Below are 21,370 nucleotides of genomic sequence, written 5' to 3'. Positions count from 1 at the left end.
GAAAACTTTCGGTCTGAGGTCGCGTGTGTTATACAAGTTTTCTATGTGATACTGACGCACACGAATACTGTTTGAATATCGCCGTTATCTGAATAAGTTTTCGCGAAGCGAACGCGATGTTTTCACGCGAAAAATGATGCTGTAAACTAACTAGGCAACGAGATTTTAATAGTAGAGGAGTATATGAACTAAAATTTTCCGTCTGATACAGACAATTTAAATACTCCAAAAAGTGTACTATATAACAACGTTTATAATATTAAATTGTATTTTAAGATTGTTCTAATAAGTTACAAGACCAGAAATTGTATTGTATTAAAGTATTTTTATTATAAAATAATAAATAATAATAATATCATATACCATATATAAGTATATAACCATGACCAATGATAAATAATGCATTGGTTCAAACACGATTAAAATTAATCTTTATTTCAATACAAATAATTAAAATCTTGGAATTATAAAATTATAATAATTTCTAAGGACATTCATATTACAATTGTTTTAGTTAAATCACTTAGAATAGGTTTAGCGCGCGATGGTTAATCAATGTTCGAAAATAAAACGAATAATAGTAAATCAACAAAATTAAGAGGGAATATTGGGAATTTTTTTATTGCATTGTGATAAACGGCGCAACATATAGGCAAGTATATAACTTTGATGTGTTGAAAATATTTATATATTTGTTTATGATATTAGGTTGATATAATAATTCAAGTGACGCTATTTAATTATTATCTCTTTTGTGCTCTCTGTGTTTCAATGCTTGCTACTGTACCGAGATAGTTTTAAGCACTAAGAAGCTATGCCATGTTACAGAATCGACTTTATTTAATATTTTTCTTGTGCTAATGTACATAATATATTAGTGTAATTTTAGTATTTTATACTAATGTTATATATACGTACGTCCCATTTTAGGGGCTGGTCAATAGAAGTTTTTCCTAAATTTTTCGTTTAATCTACCTTATCAATAACATTGCATGTACATTGTATAAGTATTAATTTTGCAATTATTTATATCATACATTTTTATTTCATTGAAGTTTGGTTGGGTTTTTTTATTGTGTGTAAAGGCTATACTACAATTTGATATAGTATTGTTTATTTTATTATTTCAAAATAAAATATTTATCATCATACATTTATCCGTTGAACATTATGATGAACTTCTTACCAACAAGTCCCAGATATAAGTATAACCGTTCGTCTGCATAAGAAAAAAAGTTTGTCATAATGATTTGAATTGCCTAATTGAAGCTACATAATATGAATTAAATATAAAATGGACGATGAAACTGTCCCCTAGGAAACACTCCATTAATTATTGTAGTAGTTTCGCTTAAAGGATAGATATTCTAACTTGTTGTTTTCTATTAGTTAAGTATGATTTTAGGTGAAGAATTGTTTTAATACATTTAAAAATATACGAGTATATTAGTGTTGTATGAACGATATTAAATCGAACGCATTTATGAAGTCTAAGAAGATTCTTAGTTAATTGTTTTTTTTTTTTTTAGTTGTGGTTTGTATATATCTATTGATAGATATGCAATGGCATATTTGGTTCCAATTATTTTCTGAAATCCATATTGGAATTTTGGTAGGATTGAATTTTTTTAAAATCAGATAACAATCTAGTTTTAATGGTTCTTTTGAGTACTTTTGTAAACAAATATTTTATAAGCTAATTAATAGGTCTATAGTTATTAATTTCTGTTTTGTCATCACCCTTGTGTATTGGTGATACTATGTATATTTAAATTATTTTAATCCATTGAATTTGTTGATTATATTTTGTTTTTTTTCATAAAATGTGCAACTATTTAATTTATTTTTGTTAGTAGTGCTAGCTCATCTTTGGATAGTTTAATTGTTTTTATATCATTCCAATTATTTTAATTACTTTTTAATTCATAAAAATATATATATTTATATGGTTTCTTATTGACATTGGAATTATGATTTTCGATAAAATTTTTGTACTTATTGTAGTAATAATGGATAGTGTTTAGTAATTAGAGTTTTTAACAATTATATGAACGATACAACTATTGAAAATGGGTTGAGTTAAACAATTAGTCATATAATGATTGAAGTTAGGAATTTATTAAATCTAAATAAATTGTTATTGAATTAGTATAGTATCCAGTCAATTTATGTTTATATCTTCTATAAGGATTATCATAATATGTTTATAGGAATTAATTATATTGAATATTATTGTGGCTATATTTGCAATAAATATAATTATGTTACAACTTGGGGATCTATAAACTGATAAAACTCCATATTTTATTTTGATAAACGTAATTGTTGTGAACAAATATATGATCTAGTATTTAAATTATATTAAATCGAGAGATAATTTCAATAATTAATAATAATCAATATTGTATTTTGTCTTATTTTTATGAATACGACGTGGGCCATAAATATTAGCAAATATACCATACATAAGAACCTAATATTAAAATAATTAAACAAAAATATAATATTATAATATTATGTGTTTCAAATTTTGGTAAGAAAGAGTAGACAATAAACAAGTTGTATAAGCATTTTAAATAATTATAAATTGTAATATTTATAAATCTGTACTTTATTTGTTGATTTATGAATCTGCATTGTTGATTCGAGTGCAGCATTTGTAATTACTTGATTTAGCCCCATTGGTCTCATATTTGGACAGAAAATTATTTTTCTTTGGTTAGACGTTCAAGTAAATATTTTCCTATTAGTGATCCAATCTTTCGACAAGATATTCGCATTTATCTTTTTCGCTTTGTTTGTATGTATAAGGTTTCTTCTCATTTAATTGTATCTAGTTTCGCTACAATTATCGGATCTTTATAACTAGATAATATTATTATGGTTTCTTCAAAGACTGTAACGATACTATCTAGATGTTTGACAATTGTTTGTAAGATAGTGAGATAATTTTCATTCGGAGATTTAGGTATAACGTTAATTTCTACACCAATTTCAAGATTTTATTGTTCAAACATTATCTAATTTTTGTTTGATTTCTAAAATGTTGTTAGTAAACCATGTAGTATTTGATTTTTTTTAAGTGTTTCATTTCGATTAATATAGGTTCTAATATTTGTTGAAATCATCGAAGCGATTGCCCATATGAAGTTCATTGACTTTAAAATATCTCCCATCTTTGAATCTAATTTAGTTAACGGGTCACTTACTATTTTAGAATCCAATTTTTGACAAATTTAATATTATGTTTATCTATATTTCATGTTAAAAAAAAAAAAATTGAAATATATTTCTGTGATCCAGATACAGTAATAGTAAAATCTATTATTACAAGAGCAATATTCAATTCAATCCTCATTATGGGGTAGTATTCATATTTCATGCGTTCATGTGACATTTTAAACACAGTAAAATAAATGAAAAGATATTATCGAAAATGTTGGCTTAATCACAGGCACTACGTAGTCAGATGACGTATTGATTTATACTGTGAAATTGTATTACTGTAATATTGTTTTACTTGTAAACAAATTTGTTATTTGCTTAAAAACAAAATTCAAATTTCTTGTATGCGATTTATTCAAATTTCATCGAAGAAAAAAGTAATTAGTGTTAAATTTAACAGTCAATTCAATGACAGGCACCTAACGATAGTAATTAATCATCTGATTTTTGTTTCCAATGTATAAATGTATAATTAGGACATGGCATGACGTGTTTAATAACAAAATTATACGCTTAAAAAAACTATGAAATAATTAAAACATCACTGTGAGATTATATTCATAGACATTTATAATATAATATATAAAATAAAGGCATCTTTAAAAAAACCAAAAAAATACAAAAATAAAACATAATTTATAGATTATTTTTCGAAGCTTAAGAACTAAGTTCTCAATTTATACATTCCGAAATTATGTATCTAGTATTCTAGCGTGATTTAATTTGTAGTTCTCTTATAATTCGAGCACTGCATTAGAAATAATAGAAAAAAGATATAAGAAGATAAAATATAAGGATACAAATTATTTTAAAGCGAATAGTGAAGCAACTATTCTTTTATTTTTAATTCTATATAATATATTTTTATATCTATAGTATTTGTAAGAGAAGATACCGTATTACCGTGGATAAAGGTTTTGAATTTATGTTTTATTAAAATAATAAATTTAGATTTGTATTTATCTGAAATTTCACATGTTACTCTATAATGACAATAAATGTAAAGCTATATTGTAATAGATTACTTTACTTATATAATAATGATACAGTTACGCATAATACTGTTAACATTTTTCCTAAAAAGTGGCCTATATGGTAATAAAATAAGTCTGAACTGGTTATAAAATAAGTCTGTACTGGTAAGAATAAGTATTCAGTTGCTTATTTATACCACGGATTTCTAAAGACTGAATCACTCACAAATATTTATATCCCTAACAGAAATGAAAACTTCATGAAAATTCTTTCTGTTTTTTTGTTTACTTAAAATACGATGTGGTATCTTTCTTTTTTTTACACTGCTCCCCATCCGAGTTAGTTCAACGAGCCCGTCGCCCAGTTTTCTTGAAACTCGATAAACTTATTAATTAATGCGAAATAAACGAGAAGTGTTTTTGTAAAATAATAAACAACAAAGAAATTATTTACAAGTTTAAGACAAAAAAAATAAAAAATAAAATAAATAAATAAATTATTCCGAGTACCACCGCGTAGTGATGTTACTGGGATGACAGAGTTTAAACAGACGACTTTCAAAAAAAATTCGTCTGTAATGTAATTGAATTCGTTTTTATTGTATGCGATTCTCGTGTATTTGAATGAAATCGAATTTGGGTAAAATCGAATCATGCTAAAACTAATAAATAGAGTACTTTGATTGAATCTCGACATTTATTTTGATCCATCTATAAGTAACAAGCTATATTATTTATTACCCATCTATCCGCTCTTACAATAATAATAATATTATTATACACATACGCGTTTGAATACACAGGTAATCTCATATGTATGGTAACGATTATCATACATTCGTAAAATTTAGTATGAATATTTTGTGTTACTTCACCCGAGCATCAATAGGAATAGTAAATTAACGGCGACCTTTGCGGTCATCGCTCAAAGAATTATAATAAACAAATTGCTACCTACATTATAATTTATTTTCATGATACACAGTTATTATTTCTATTATTAAATTGCAAGTAATTGTTTTTATTTTTAAATTTAATACTAATATAAAATACCTTGGTGCAATAAACAATTAAAATTAGATTTATTTCATTTAAAAATTATATTTGCATACATTAAAGAAAATAAATATGTACATAATACTTTTATTTGGAGTTATATTTATTCCAAATTAATCTTTTGTGGTCTGGTAATAAATTATTTTTGTTATTAATTATTGTTTAAAACTCGACATCTTAGGGTATTGTAAATATATTTTTTTTATTTGTTGCAAAAACCATTAATAACACATATTGTGTTATCATATATTTCATAGTAATGATGGAGGTTATAACTTATAACTTATAATTATACGGCATACGTATTTAATTTATTTTCAATTTAATTTTTTTAATAATATCTATTTTGATATATTATTAAGATTGTAGTTATAAGAAAATAATCATTGATTAAAAATAAAATATTATTTTCCAGTGTTTTTTTTACGTTCGTGTTAAAATGTTTGTTACAATTATTGGAATACAATGATTAAAATTTATAATTTTTTTCTAGTATCTAATTTTTCTTAAGAATGATGTTTATTGTTATTTATGTAAGCTATTTGTAAGTAGGCCATGACATATAAAAATATTCCAATTTTTTGTTTATATTTATTTTTTGTACAATTATAATTTTTTCATTTCACTAAAAAAATTTAAGCTGTCTTCATTTTAATTTTTCGCATTATAAAATTTGAATACCTACTTAATTACCACACCCTAGTGTTTCCTAGTTGTCACACTGGATAATATTTATTGGCTTTATACATTTAATTACTATGTAATTCATTATTACTATTATATTAACTTATACCATATATACTTAGTTGGAAAAATAATTATCTATAATTTTTTATTATTCGCTATAAATAATTTAAAATATTTAAAGCAAAGCAATAATATAATTATTGGATTGAGCCTTTAAAATATAAAATACATCCATACCATTATGGTAATGTGCTTGCACTTGGGGGTATTTTTTTAGTATAATTTAAATACTAAATTATTATATTATCTTCTTATACTATTTCTGGAAATATATATTAAATAAAGTTATGTACAATGATCACCATATTGATATAAAAACGGTTTTTAATTATTTAGTCTCAGTGAGCAGTGACTACATTTTTTATTTCATCGTTGTACCTAATAAATATATAATAAATATTATATATGTTAGATAATTAAAATTTTTTTAAAATAAAAGAAGTTTAGTTATAAATCTACAAATATTATATCATGTATTTATGGCATGTAATTGTACAGCTAGTTAGGAATACGATTTTTATAATATTCATTTTTTTATACAGGTATTGTATTATTTCAATGAAATATTATGTTATTTAATCCAGATTTTTTAATTTAATATAAACAATATTATAATTTTTGAATAACATATTAAACTAAAACTAAACAAAAAAAATCTATGAATTTAAACAAAAATTTTTAATTTAAAAATCATTTTAAAATATTTGACATAACATAATAATACATATCATGGTAACATTCATCAACTAATAATACAATTAACTATAACGAATTGGTCTTAACTTAACACCCATTCGTTTTTATTTTTTTATGTAAAATAATAATAAAAACCAATTTACTTGTTATTAAAACAACACTACAAAGACGTGGTTTATGGGATGTTTATGTCAACATTTTTCTTCTAAAACACTACAGTGATTCTTAAAATATTATTTTTCTGTTTCAAATAATGACAAGGTTTAAATTAAGTACCAACATTTTATTTTAAGAACTTATCAGTTTAGCAAAACATAAACGCATCTTTTATTATTGTGTTGTTGTTTTAAATTATTTAAGTACTTAAATTGATTATTTATTTTATCGCTGAATTTTATTATGCAATTGTTCGTTATTTAGATAACTTGGAAGCGTAAAAAGTATTACTGAGAAAATATTCTAAAAGTTTTCCAGTATTTTGTTCTTTACAAAATATACTTCTTTAATATTTTGTCCAAAGTTTTCAAGTCATAAAATTATTTTACACCTTCCTGATTAAAAGTCATTTTCTACGCCATTCAAGTCCAAGAGCAATTCTAAGCCTCTGTTTTAAATAATGATATTCTGGTTTTGTATCAGACCGAATATCGTTCGCCATTAAAATGTGCACAGTTAATTTTAACGTTGTTCAATGCTTGTAATAATCATCCCATGCAATTGTAGTCTATAATATAAATTATAATATTATTCTATAGTTTGTAGAGTACTATTAAGAGCTTCGTTCATCCCACTCAAACAATAATCAAGTGGTTTTGGGGTGAATTAATATGTGAACTGATTAATCACACAATATAATATACAATTTGGAAAAGAGGATAATCTTGAAATCAAACACGAATTGCATCAAGAAATTACACATACTTACAGCAACAAATAAAAATACCTAATGTATATTTTTCATTGTAATGATAATATGGAATAGAATGGGTTAACTGTCATATTTATTAAATATTTTGATTCAGTTATTTCTGCATTTCCATTACTTAAAACACTTAAGTAATGGATAATTAGAACCTAGCAAATTATCTTTATTATTACGAAATACTACCAAAAAAATTGAACCCGGTATAAAACAGTTACTTATAATATTCACATTTATTTTATAAATGTATAACAACGAATATAGTGAATTACTCTAGAATATACGTTTTTACAACGTAATACATTATTATTAAAATGTTTAGATGATACATTTAATTTAATTTTAAAACTTTAAACTCAAGTTAAAAACTTAAGAAAATTATGAATACATAATGTAGTCTTCAGTTTTAATTACATAATAACGTCTCTTCTCTATGTTTCTTGTAATACTACAATTTTTAATGTTCATAAATAGCACGAAATATTTTAATGATAGTTTCATATTGTCTAGAGAATAATAATACATTCATTCGTAAATACCTAAATAATAATAATAATATGATATTTTCAACAACTGGTTTTGCGTTAACATTTTTTTATTTTAGATTTTAAGAGAAGGGAAAAATGTATTGGGTATTGGTTTTATTATGTGCTTATTTTTGTGTGTCTCAAACGTTACCTTTAGGAGCAATACAAATATTGATATTTTCAACGTATAGGATGGTTGCTAGTAGATAATTGGATTTCGTTTGTATTTCAAAACGAAAATTCACAGGAAACTTATTTCAATTAATTTTTACATTTAACAAAATTGGAAAATTATTTTGTGGTTAAAAATTTTTATTTTTTTATTTTACCATTAGAGGTTTGAAAACTTGATACTAAAGGCCTTTATTTATTGGGGATTCGAGACTTTTACGTATATTCTTATATATTTATTATACGCAATGACATTTTCAAAGTACTTAAATTTGATTTTAGATATTACCTGTTATCTTAACATAAAATAATAATAAAATATACTTAGTTATATATTTATAATTATAATTCAACATAATATCTATTATATTTCAATGAAAAACCTACTGTACAGTTAGAGTGATACCTACTTGCCTTCATTTTTGGTTTGAATTTTAACCATTATTTTTAAAACTACCTAGAGTTGTTGATCTCCTGAAGTATCTACTAAGTACAATTCGCTAGGAACTATTATCAAAGTTGAAGATTGAATTATATTTATTGTTACAAAAAGTGATTATACACAGACCTACACACACAAACAATAATAATTATTAAAAAAAAGTAAATAATTGTTAAACCATAAAATTGATCACTATCTGCTGAGAATCTAAAATAAAATTTTAAATATGTTGTATTATTTGCTGTTATTAATATTAAATAGAATATTAAAAATATTGGATATATTAGTTAACATTTAAAATTAAATATTTTTTTGACTAAAATTTTTTTTTCAGATCTTATTAAAAGTTTATAAAATCTTATAATATTATATTGTTTTACTATATTTTTGTTCATATACGTATAATGTACTTATGTTGTACTTGTAACTTTTGACTTTATTTATTTTAATAATATGTAGATGATTTAAATGTATATTCAACGTTCACTGTAAAACCGGCTTGACAACATAATAATTGTTATTATTATTATTATTATTATTTTTTTTTTTTTTGTGTCTTCCACGTCTGTATAGAAAATAATTGTTTGCCACTACTTCAGAATATGACGTATAATAGTCTGGTATTGTTTCCACCATTTTTCTTGCTACCACTATTATTATGAGAGACAATAAATTACAAAACTATGAACATTTTAATTTGATTTGAATCGTTTGAGAATTTTATTTATGAGTCACTCTGCAAACGGGATAGAGAACATTGAAAAATGGCGGAGTAAAAGCAGAATGAGTCGTGAAGGGAAAGTGTGAAAGAGAAAGAACGATTTAGTGATGCAGATGAGGGAAAAGAGGAAAAGAGATAAAGAAGTACAGATGTGGTGAAGAGAAGGTGCATGAAGGAAGGGTAAGGATTATGGGATTGCCGGTCAGGAAATTCAAATTTAAATATTTATGAGTCCACTACTAGTCATAGTATAGCTGCGCCCTCCCCTTAACCCTTAACGGAAAAACTGATTGCGTCCAAGGCTATGCTGGCATTTTAGTTAAAGTTGAGCCACCCTGTAGTCACTGGAAATGGTTTCATTAAAGATAATATTATAAATAATACTAAATTAAAAACGAAAAACAAATAATGAAAGATACTTTACTTCACATATAAAACCAAATAAATGGAAGTCATTAAATGTATGGTTTATCTGGTTTTTATTAATTTAATAAGTTTATATTTTTTACGTTACGAAGGTTTCTTCTTTCTAGATATCTTTCGTAAACTTTGCTAAAATTATATTTTCACGTTATCTTATGAAGCTTAAAAAAGATTTTAAATTATATGGAGATTATGTAGTAATTTAATTTAAACATTAAATTGTCAAGTTTGATGAAAGTTAAAAGGAAATATCATATTTTGTTATTCTTTTCCTATATTAGTAAAGTTTCAACCTAACCCACGGAAAGTCAATAATTCAAATATTCACAACTTTCACCGCCTTAAAATCTTCGCCTCCAGTCGTTTGAACTTTCAAATTATTGTTATCATAAGCTAGACTATTATTATTCAATTCAATGTTGTTATTAAGTTTTAATAATTTTCATAATGGTATTAAATATTTCCCAAAGTGCTTTTTTAAAAATGTCTTTTACCTTTTAAAACAGAATAAAAATAATGTGAAATATTTAAGTAAAATATAAATCGTTAATAATCGTGTGCAATACCTACTGCGAGAACCTTATAACAAATTACATCATACCTTACGTGTATATTATATATTATGCCTTATTATATTGATGAGCGTTATGTTTCAGCCTCTATTTATTGGCTCCATGACCTACCCTTCAATGAATTATGATGACTGTAACCACACAGAACCGAACGCAAATAGTTGATTACACAATAACTAAAACTGATTAAATTTGACCCGTCCACACAGGATAAGATGATAATATGTTTTGCAGACCACTGCCGATTGTATTCGTATAAATGATATAATACACCAACCAGTGGCGGCAGTGGCTCTCGTAACTCTAGGGAAAACTAAAATTCATTACCACTCTATCCTTTATGTCGTTGCGTCTCCAATTCCGAAAATTGATTAGCCCTGTAGCAAACTCCAGTGATATCAGCAATGTCTGTTGCCCGTCATCGCTTACCCCATTGTCTAATCAAGATATATCATGCAAATTGGTCAGTCCTCACCATTTTTGAAATGTATTACTATTTCAAGTAGAGTGTTTTAAATATAGTACTTTATTGTGTAATTTGAAGTAAAGTTCATATAAATTATATAAGCAAAAACTATATAATGTGATACTTATTCATCCGGCAATAATAAAAAAAACGTGTATCGAGATCATAAACGATTACAAATTGATTAAATGTCTCACAACATTACGACGAAAACTAAATTAAATATAATATTTTATTTTTATTTTATAAATATTTTATGAAGTATTATTTAATTTTAGCTTATTTCACGAAGGAGCTAATTGAGGATATTAATATTTCTCAATTGGTTGTAGATATATTCATTATGATATTTTCATCAAACCAACTATGTAGGTTATAGGTATACAAAGTTTAACTCAACGTGGTCGATGAATTATTTTCTAAAAAATCTTTTTTATTTAACCTTTAAAACCTCTTACAGCTATGATAATGTAATTACGCAATATTAATGGCCTTTTAAGAGACCGTTTGAAATATAATTATAATTTATAAGTAAATATTAATATATTATTCATATTTCAGACAGCAGTATGTATTTATCAAAATTTCATGTAAGATTATATTGTAACATAGGTAATTAAAACTAATCATTTTAATACTTAACATGGTCACTTATAATAAAAGTTTTATAAACAATAAATTACTTATAATATTTGTTATTTATTATATTGCTTAATATAAATTAAAATATATTTTATAGTTAACACTTAACGGAAATAATCATTATAACATGTGAATAAATACTTTATTTGTAGATAAACTACTATTCTTATTACATTCAATTAATATAGTATACTATTCTGAACCTCATAAGTAAAGTACAATAAATTTAAATTATAAATATTTAATTTATATTTTAATTAACATGTGATATTTACATACATGTGTTACCTATATAAATAGATTATAATCGTTGTTTTGAAACTAAAACACCACATTTGCCATATTGCGTAATTTGTTAAATTTCTTTAATTCACATGAAAAATACTCAAAAAATGTATATTTTATTAATATACCATAGTTGCATATTTGTATCGTTAAAAAAATTAAATTATTATTTTTGACAATGCGTTTAAAAATATAATCATGCGATATCGTAGATAGATACTATGATTATAATTTATAATACACTATAATAATCAAATTAATGATTGACAACACTATTTTAAAATAATTAATTTTTAAATAATTTTTCGAAAGTTAAAATCCTTCGGTTAAATACATGCAAACAAACTATTTTGACAAAAACTTCACAAAATTAATTTAAACTAGCAAATTTTACCGACGATAGTTTTGAATTTGGATTTAGAGTATCACGAATACCACTATTCTGCACAAAGTTAGTTGTAAACTTTTTTTTTTCGCGAACATATATGTACATAATATATGATTTTACATACGGCCCATTTTGAACGTTTTATATATTTTTTATATCCAGGTAATGCATGTTTCATTGTATGTAGTGATATTAGGGTATAAATCTTCTCAAGATATTTGTATCACCTGACAAACAAATTTCGAAACGGCTGACATTTTTCATATACGAATTATGGTAAATGTCAAGTCGAAAGTTATTCGCTTCGATACTGTGGTTTTCTAGTTTACAGTATGTACGCGTGTATAATAATAATAATAAAAATAGGTCACACTCATATCCATTAATATATTATATAAACATTAATTTTGTTAACTATAACTATCGTATGATTTAGTTGTGTGCACGATAGTATGTGTTTCAAAAATTAAATGTTCGTTTTGTGTTATTAATATTTTATTTTACAGCTAATATACAATTCAGTAAATATTTTATCATGACATTTTTAGACTTAAACAGTAGAAAAACGATGTATATCAGAGGTGTAACATTACTATTAAACTCCTGTTGAATATATTGTATCCATGAAACAGAAACCTTCTTCACGGTCAACTGCATTGAGCATTTTAAAATAATAGTTTATAATATTTTTTTTCTATAAATTAGACAATTTTCTATGAAGTGAAATTGCATAACATTAAGACCTGCACCATTAAATGAGTGAATACAAGTTAATACAGTTGAATTAAAACAAAAGAATAAATTTATGAATAAAATATTTAAATTATTTAAAATATATTCGAAATATATTAATAAATAAATCGATCTAATGATTGTACTGAATTATTTATATAACTTTATTAGATAATATAATTAAAAATGAATTAAAATCACAAAGATTATGTTGTCATACATATAATATTTAATAATAAATAATAAACAAATAATTGTAGTATTACACTGTTCGATAGTAATTTAATCATTATTATTGATCTTTTTTTTTATTGACATAAAAATAACTAGCGTGTTATATTATAAATGCGATTTCGCGCTTTTTGCATTATTGTAAACCATTTATACCGCGAGAATAAGGCATGATTTTTATATTCAATTGATGAAAAAATTTATTTTTAGTTTCTTTAAAACTAAATAACTGTTATGAATAAAATTAAAAAAAAATACTAGACTATAAGCTCTTTTCGTACTAACCCTTATTATATAGGTCCATGTAATAAATCAATACAATGCTGACCGTAATATTATAAACAATATAATGATAAAATATAGAATAAACCAAATTTCTCAAATATTAACTAAAATTATATTTTTTTTTTGTCTTGAAAATGAAGTTTCGGCTTCGACACCCAAGCCAAATCAGCCATTTTCAATATTTTCATTTTTAAATTTGTTTTCAGTTTTCCCAAACTGTCTGCAATCAGATGGCTTACTTTGAATTCCCCTCGGAATTCATTGTATTGTTTGCATTCTTTGAAAATGTGTTTTATTGTTAGCGTGGTACCACGCGATTGACATACTGCGGAAAGGAGGGTCGCTTTGAGCCATAAAAAATGTACAGGTCAGTCTGGTATGCCCAATTCTTGCAAATTTAATTTTGTTTTTAGGTTATTATACTTGGATTTCTGTTCTAAAAATATTTTAACTAATTGTTTTATTTGATTAAATTTATTTAATTGACTATTACATACGTTTTTCTAGTTGGAAATTTCATTTTGTTTGATTCGTTGTTGTTTCTTACGTCTGAGTATGATGATATATTATGTCAATGAGTCGTATGTCGGGTGAAAGTGTAGCTTGTTTAGCTTGTTTATCTGCATTATCATTGCTGGCTAAGCCATGCCCATGTGTCTAGGGATCCGTGAAATTAATTGTGTGTTATTTTATATTCAATATTATATTATGAACATTATAGTTTAATAAAAAAAAATGCCACGTTTTTAACAAAGCTCAATTATTTTCAAGTGCATAAAGCTTATAAGTCATACACTGCAAAACACAGATATATTTACTTCTATTTCCCAACTACACGTTCATAATACCAACAACTTTATTGAAAAATTATATTATTTTAATGAAATAACTATCAGTTAACAACGTTAACACTAATTCAACATTTATCATTATTATTATTCACTGATTCAAAGTTCATAGATTATTAATTATGTGTTTTATTGTACCTTGTTGTTTTAAATTTGAAAATTATACATAGTATTAATTAATAAATCACAAAGTTAACAATAATTATTTTATAATATCAAATATTAATTATTAATAAATATTGAGTCTTGTTATAATCATTGGTTATAAACTTTAGTTAACATTATGAGAATATGCGTTTAAAATTATCTCTATTAATTCGTATAATTTATTTTACATGGAGCTATACTGTTCTTTACTTATATATTTTATTATCTTTTGTAATCTTGGATTTTAATGCGTGTCTTGATTAGAATTCATTTCTGTGAAATATGAATCAAACAAATACCGTCTTAATAATATTATATTTTATTACGTTAGTCCCATAATAAAATATTGGTATTTGTTTTAATTGTACTAATAATATGAACTCTGTGTTGAAATTGACAATTAATAAGTTTATACCCTCCTTGGTATACTTTAATAAGAAAACATTAAAGTCAGTCAACATAATATTTCAAGAAATCCTTGAATTATTATTACAAACTTATTAGATCATATTTAAAAAGAACATTGCACATCAAAATTAAATTGTATATTAAAATGACATTAACTGTTTAAGTATAAAAGTGTTCAACTTTCTATAATACTAATACATTATAAATTGAAATAATATTTGAAAATGTGAAGCGAAATTCATATTATAAAACCATTTATAAAATCGTAATGTTTCATAAAAGCGAAGTACATTTAGATGATGTGAATTAATTTTTTTTTTACATTGAACATATTCTTAGCACAATTTTAAGACGACAAAACACTTCACTGAAAAAGTTTTCAAACATAATGTGAGTATTCTTTAATAAATATCATATTCTTAATCATAAGACTATGCTGAGATTGTGTGCGTTTTTAAGGGTATTATAAATTATTATTGAGTATTCCTAAGAACAAAATTGTGAAGTTTATAGTTTATCTGATTTGAGCACGATTGTATAACAGACTAAAACATAAACAATATTATTATTAAAAAGATGATTTTTATTTCCGCTTTTCTATAAAATTGTTTTAATTCATTTTTGCAGTATAAAGTAATTTGATTAGGAGAAAAAACTTGTAAACTTTAAGTAAAAGTAAAATAAGAATAGTCAATGAGTCTTGAAGTAGATACCAGTATAATACCTTAAAAGTCACACATTTTGAAACTATATTAGTAGGTTAGGTTAGGTATTGTATTTAAGTAGTAAAATCAATAAAAACTATACACTTTTCTTGTTTATAAGAAAATTGATTAGGGAAATCATGCTATATAAAACAAAATTGTATTTTTTAATAATATAGTTATATTGAACAGTGTGAAATTATAATAAACAATCATTATAATTCTTATTTTGTCTTAAAGTATTTATATAATAAATATAAAATAATAATATAATATAATATAATTTTTATAAATAACATTAACAACACATACTAGTAATTGTTTACTAATCAATAAGTGAATAAGTGAATAAAACTTTGATTTTTGTGATCATAAATTAACTGTTATTAATATATTTATTATCTATTTAACTATATTATAATTTAAAAAAAATGTAGTATTAGCGAATACATACTTTATGATTACTATCACAAACACTCATTCTCATATCGTATAAGCTACTACAGATAATAATGTGTTTCAATATTAGTATTAGACATCCGATAAAAAAATGTCCATTGCTCGACGTTATGATTTTAAATAAACCTAAAAATACGCGACAACGACAAACTAAGATGAAAGTTTAAAGTTTAATTTAATACTTGAAATAACGGTTAGCAATTAATATAGTTAGTTAAATAGTTTATAAAGATATATTACGTTACCTCTGATATTTCTTTGGATTATTACAATAATAGTATTTAAAACTGTTTCAGAATACTGCACAGAAAAATCTTTTGGATTTAACCTAAAAAAACGCCATTGGCAAGTTATTTCTATGCGTTGTAATAGAAATCTAGTATTATCATATATTTTATTTATCGGTTTTATAGTTTTATTGAACTTTCCCAATTGATAAACTAGGTATTTGTGTTAAAAGAATATTCTTTTTTTACTTCTTAAACGTGTCTTCCTATTGTGCATAGCTAAACAGAGTACAGCCATTTATAAGATATCTACACCAAAACCAATGTCAATCGTTATCTTGTTGAGCACTTTTTATCGGATCCCATCCAATGTACACCTACTATGTATCATTCTATAAATAACATGAGTCAATAGTTTTGATCATTTTTATTCAATGCGTTTGGGTTCGTACAAACAAGATAATAGTACGCAAGTGCATAATAAATCACGATGACTTTTAGCCAACATTGCTCAATAGTAAAGACCAACGTTTGTGTGTCAGTGTACTACAGCGCAGTGTAATACATTTAAATTTTGAATTTTTCAAATATTATTTATTGCTTATTTATTTTCACAATACATAACATGTTGTTAGACTTATAATTTAAAATTTTAAAAAAGCTAAGATTTTAAAAGGAAACAATATCTATGCAATTTCTAACTGATACTGTAAACTGGATTTATTTTATTTTCATTTATTTGACTCAACGATACGATTTTTGTTTTATTATAATATATATATTTCATAAACTCTTTGATAAGAGCAGTATTATTTTTACTCCATTTTGTATTCTTGCAGTCCAAATAATAATTAAATATAAATAAAATGTTTTTTTATTTCTAGAATCCCTCAAAACTTAAACACCCAGGGCAAGTATCTCGACAAAATACTTATATTATAAAAGTATCACTTGAACAAACTATGAATTCATAAAATGCGTTTTCAATTATATCATAATTTAAAGTTTAATTATGAATATCTTTAAGCTAAATAAACTTGTATTATCAAGATATTATCACATAGTACGTTTTGATTATTTTATTTAAATATAATTTTTAATTTTTGTTAATTTAATATAATTTTTAATCGTTTTGAATTATATTTAATACAATAAAAATTGTAATTTATTTTGATACCAATACTTTTAGTAATATCGTATTAAAGTAATTTAAGTAATAAGTTAGCATGTATGTATGCGTGTGTGTGTGTGTGTGTGTGTGTGTATTTATAAGAATGAATAATAAACAAATAGTAAAAAAAAAAAAAACTAAATAAATATTTGGGTGGTTATTTATGCAGTGAAAACCAATAGGATATCGAACCCAGCACGTACCAGAGAGGTTTTGTTTTTATATATATTGTCTGAAAAGTCAGTTTATGAAACGTTGATAAATAGAGGGGAAGCGTCTTCGCTTGTCTAGGTGGAGAAGAATTCGGTAGCTCTCCAACCGTTTGATTTATATGCCACCTTTTCACATACCCTTTGCGACTTTAAAAAATAAAACCTTATTCAGTCTTAAGCGTGTAAACGTGCTAGTCGTCGGCGTTAAATTGGATCGGTCCGAAATAAATATACGAGAAATCTGAAAACTAAAACGTCTATCTTTTTCCACCACGGAGGAAGAATAAGTATAAAATATGAAAAAAATGTATACAAAACAAACCAAACCATATTGTATCTTCGTAGGTCCCTGGAGCTTTCAAACTAATGCGCTCTGACGCTGAAAAACTCTAGTTATATTTGATATATTATTATACGTGTTAAAAGGGGTTTCAAAAAAAAAATAATAATAATATACAAACGAGTAGAAGAACGGTGGTGATGGTGGTGGTACAACAATGTAATCGGAATTAGGTTTTTCACGCAAAAATGCATGGCATCAAAATAAGAAACCGATTTTGTTTAGAAATTTGTCTGGGGATGGGAAAAATTCGAAGATGTGAAAAAACCCACATGAGGAATTTTATACACTTCCTTTTTGTTCTTATGTCAAAAAATGTTCGCATTTCGTGCTTGAGCGGATAGACATAGAGTTTAATCATCGCTTTTTGTTGTTTTAGTACTCTACGTCGCGCGGAGACAGCCACAAAAGGGAAATACTTCAATAAAGTGAGATGGAGAGTGTAAGGCAGAGATAATTTGTTTTTGTACAGGTTCCTGTTGACTTGAGAGTAAATAGTTCAAGTGGGTAGGTCTTATTTACGTTGGTGGATCGGGAAAACTAAGAAGAGACAAAGAGAGAATGAATGAGAACAAATAAGAGAAGAGACGAGGAAATAAATAAAAAAAGTGTGAGAGAGAAATAAAGATATGCATAAAGAGAATGGAATGAGAGAAAAACTAAACAATGATATGGCGAAAACAACGACAATGACACTGATTGTTAATTATAAAAGTTTTGACGAAAAGGATAGTATATTACGTGATGTGGATGTCATTAATGCAATCAATTTTTTTTAAGTGAAATAATACCATAAAACACTATTATTTTCTGTAGGTAATGTTTGCGTGTTCCAACCAGATTAAATACTGTTTTTTTTCTGCGTGTATTAAAAAAAAAAAAAAAAACGAAAATAAAGTTATTACAATTCAATGTCATTTGGGGACTTTTTTCCTAATGAAAACTGTTGGTGTTTTCGTGACGTGGTATAAAAACATGAATAACGCACATTCACCTTTTTTGACTGACATTAAGCAATATATAAAAATTTAATGGTATCATTATTGTTTTATAAAATTAACTTACTTCGATTTAATGTATTGTATTTAATAGTAACCTTGCCGAATTTACTGGAAAATATGTCTGGTACCTGGGACGAATTGCTCCATTTCCATAAATAAATTAGAAACAGAAATGTATTATTTATAATTATATGCAATATTTAATTCGGTACTTATTATAAGGTAAAATATTGCTTCAGAAGTTCAGTGAAGTGATGAATGTGTAAGTATTCCAATGATATATTGTAGATTCCGAGTGAGGCAGTATTACAATTGGTTGAAAATTGATGGTTTTTATTTTATTTTTTTTATTTTATCTGTTATATTTTATTATAAATACTTTTTCCTGTTGAGAGCAGTACTCAAAAAGTTTTATGCACCACCTTTGTCTTTTATAGACTGGAAATCGAGTCTAGATGGTAATTTGCAGAGACATTTTTCGATTTTCTCAAAACTTTTTCTAAGCGTAAGGAAAAACTTCCGACAACCGTCGATAATTTTTGAAGAAATATTATTGCTGAGTGGTTTTAATCCTATTCCGCTCAGAATAGTTATTCGAATACGACGATTTATCATCTTTTTCAAATTTTATATCATAACAAACCACTATTTAGTGCTGTTGTTACTCCATCTGGTTTATTTTTATGTTTACTAAAATACACTCTATAAATGTATTACACATATTTTTATTATTATTAAATACTTAAATGAAAAAAAAAAACAATAATAATATTATATTGAAATATATTTCACTTGTTATTAATTTAAATAAAACCATTATTAATGCATTGTTAAAAACGCATTAAAGTGTATATATTTATCAGTATCTTGCAATCGTAATTTTTTCACAATCGATTAATAATAAAACAGTGTGCTGTGATTTTAAATTGTAAATTAATTATCAACTATCATATACGAATAATGTATCGCAAATGTCTGGATTATAATCACAAATATTGATATGGTTTTTGTACTTATAGGAAACAAGTACAAATAAAATCGAAAATCGAAATACGATATGTTTGATGTTAAGACTATTCTCAATTTTCAATCTACAATTACATTATATACAACTCATGGGGCATTCTTTCTGTTTGAAAGTGTCCACAAGAAAAGAAAAAACATTATTGTAAAAATAGTCGATAGCTCTCTTAGTTTTGACCCTAATATTAACGATTATTTACAAAATGTACAAAAAAAAAAAAAAACAACAACACTTTAAAATATACTAATAACCGGTTAGCAGACTCCCATTCGTGACTAGCAATACATTCTTTAAACGATAGAGTCTATTGAAATTATAGTTTTTAAATTTAATTAATAATGACGAAATATAATCATTGATATGTATTGATCATATTATGATTATATGATATTAATAACTTTTAATTCTGTTTATTTATTATATTGTTATTATAATTGTATATATTTTATTATTATTATTATTCAATTACATTAAATTGTTCTGTTGAGTAACAATAAATAATTTTTATAAATAAAGCAAAATTATTAGCCCAATAGTTTTTAATAATTAATATAAATATAATAATTTATTTGAATACTTACAACTTTATTGTAATACAATAAATTTCTTATTTCAATCGCAAACTTACCTGAAAAAATAAAAAATATATTAATTATACATTGGTACATGTATGTCTATTAACCTAACCATAATTTACTTAAGAGGTATTAACATATTATCATTACTTATATTATGATAATTTCAATACTTTTTTATCTTTATGAATAATTTATTTACAAGAACAAAATAGTTTTAAGTTAATATAACCATTTAAATAGTTCTATAATTATATTACCTATAGCATTAATACGTTCCTTAAATTTGTCGCTCTAATTTATGCGTTTCATAAAAATTTATTAGCATATTATACTATAGTTTAATACATGAGCCGGGAGATTTTTTTCATTTATCGGTTTTTATTGATAAACCGATCTTACACCATATTAAAACCATATTAAAACTGCCGGAGTAGCAACAATCAATACAATAATAATAATAAATACTCGTATATGTGTGAAAAAATATTTTACAGCTATTCGTGAATTTATTTATTTTTTCTTAGTCTAAGTGCAGTTAAATATTTCTGTAAAAAGTGCACGCACACTGAAACAGACGCATATACACATATACACGCACACTTGATTAACTCAACCAACCGTATCTTATATGTAATATATAATATATATATATGTTTATCGTCCATCATCACTCGAACAATTTTATAGGCGCTCCGGGTGCACTATATGCAAATCAGTGAAGTAGTAGTGCGTCGAAGAAGGTTGCC

General features: G+C 24.8%; 1 protein-coding gene across 1 annotated transcript in view; it reads right to left on the bottom strand.

Moving 5' to 3' along the window:
- LOC132920772 (probable G-protein coupled receptor No18) overlaps positions 1–21,370 on the bottom strand; it is a 137,581-nt gene that overhangs the window by 2,003 nt on the left and 114,208 nt on the right. The gene's annotated exons all lie outside the window — the stretch shown is intronic.

Source organism: Rhopalosiphum padi, chromosome 2, assembly GCF_020882245.1.
Source record: "Rhopalosiphum padi isolate XX-2018 chromosome 2, ASM2088224v1, whole genome shotgun sequence".
Lineage (NCBI taxonomy): Eukaryota > Metazoa > Arthropoda > Insecta > Hemiptera > Aphididae > Rhopalosiphum > Rhopalosiphum padi.
The sequence above is the reverse complement of the archived record's forward strand: the minus strand, read 5'-3'. Positions and strand labels throughout refer to the sequence as shown.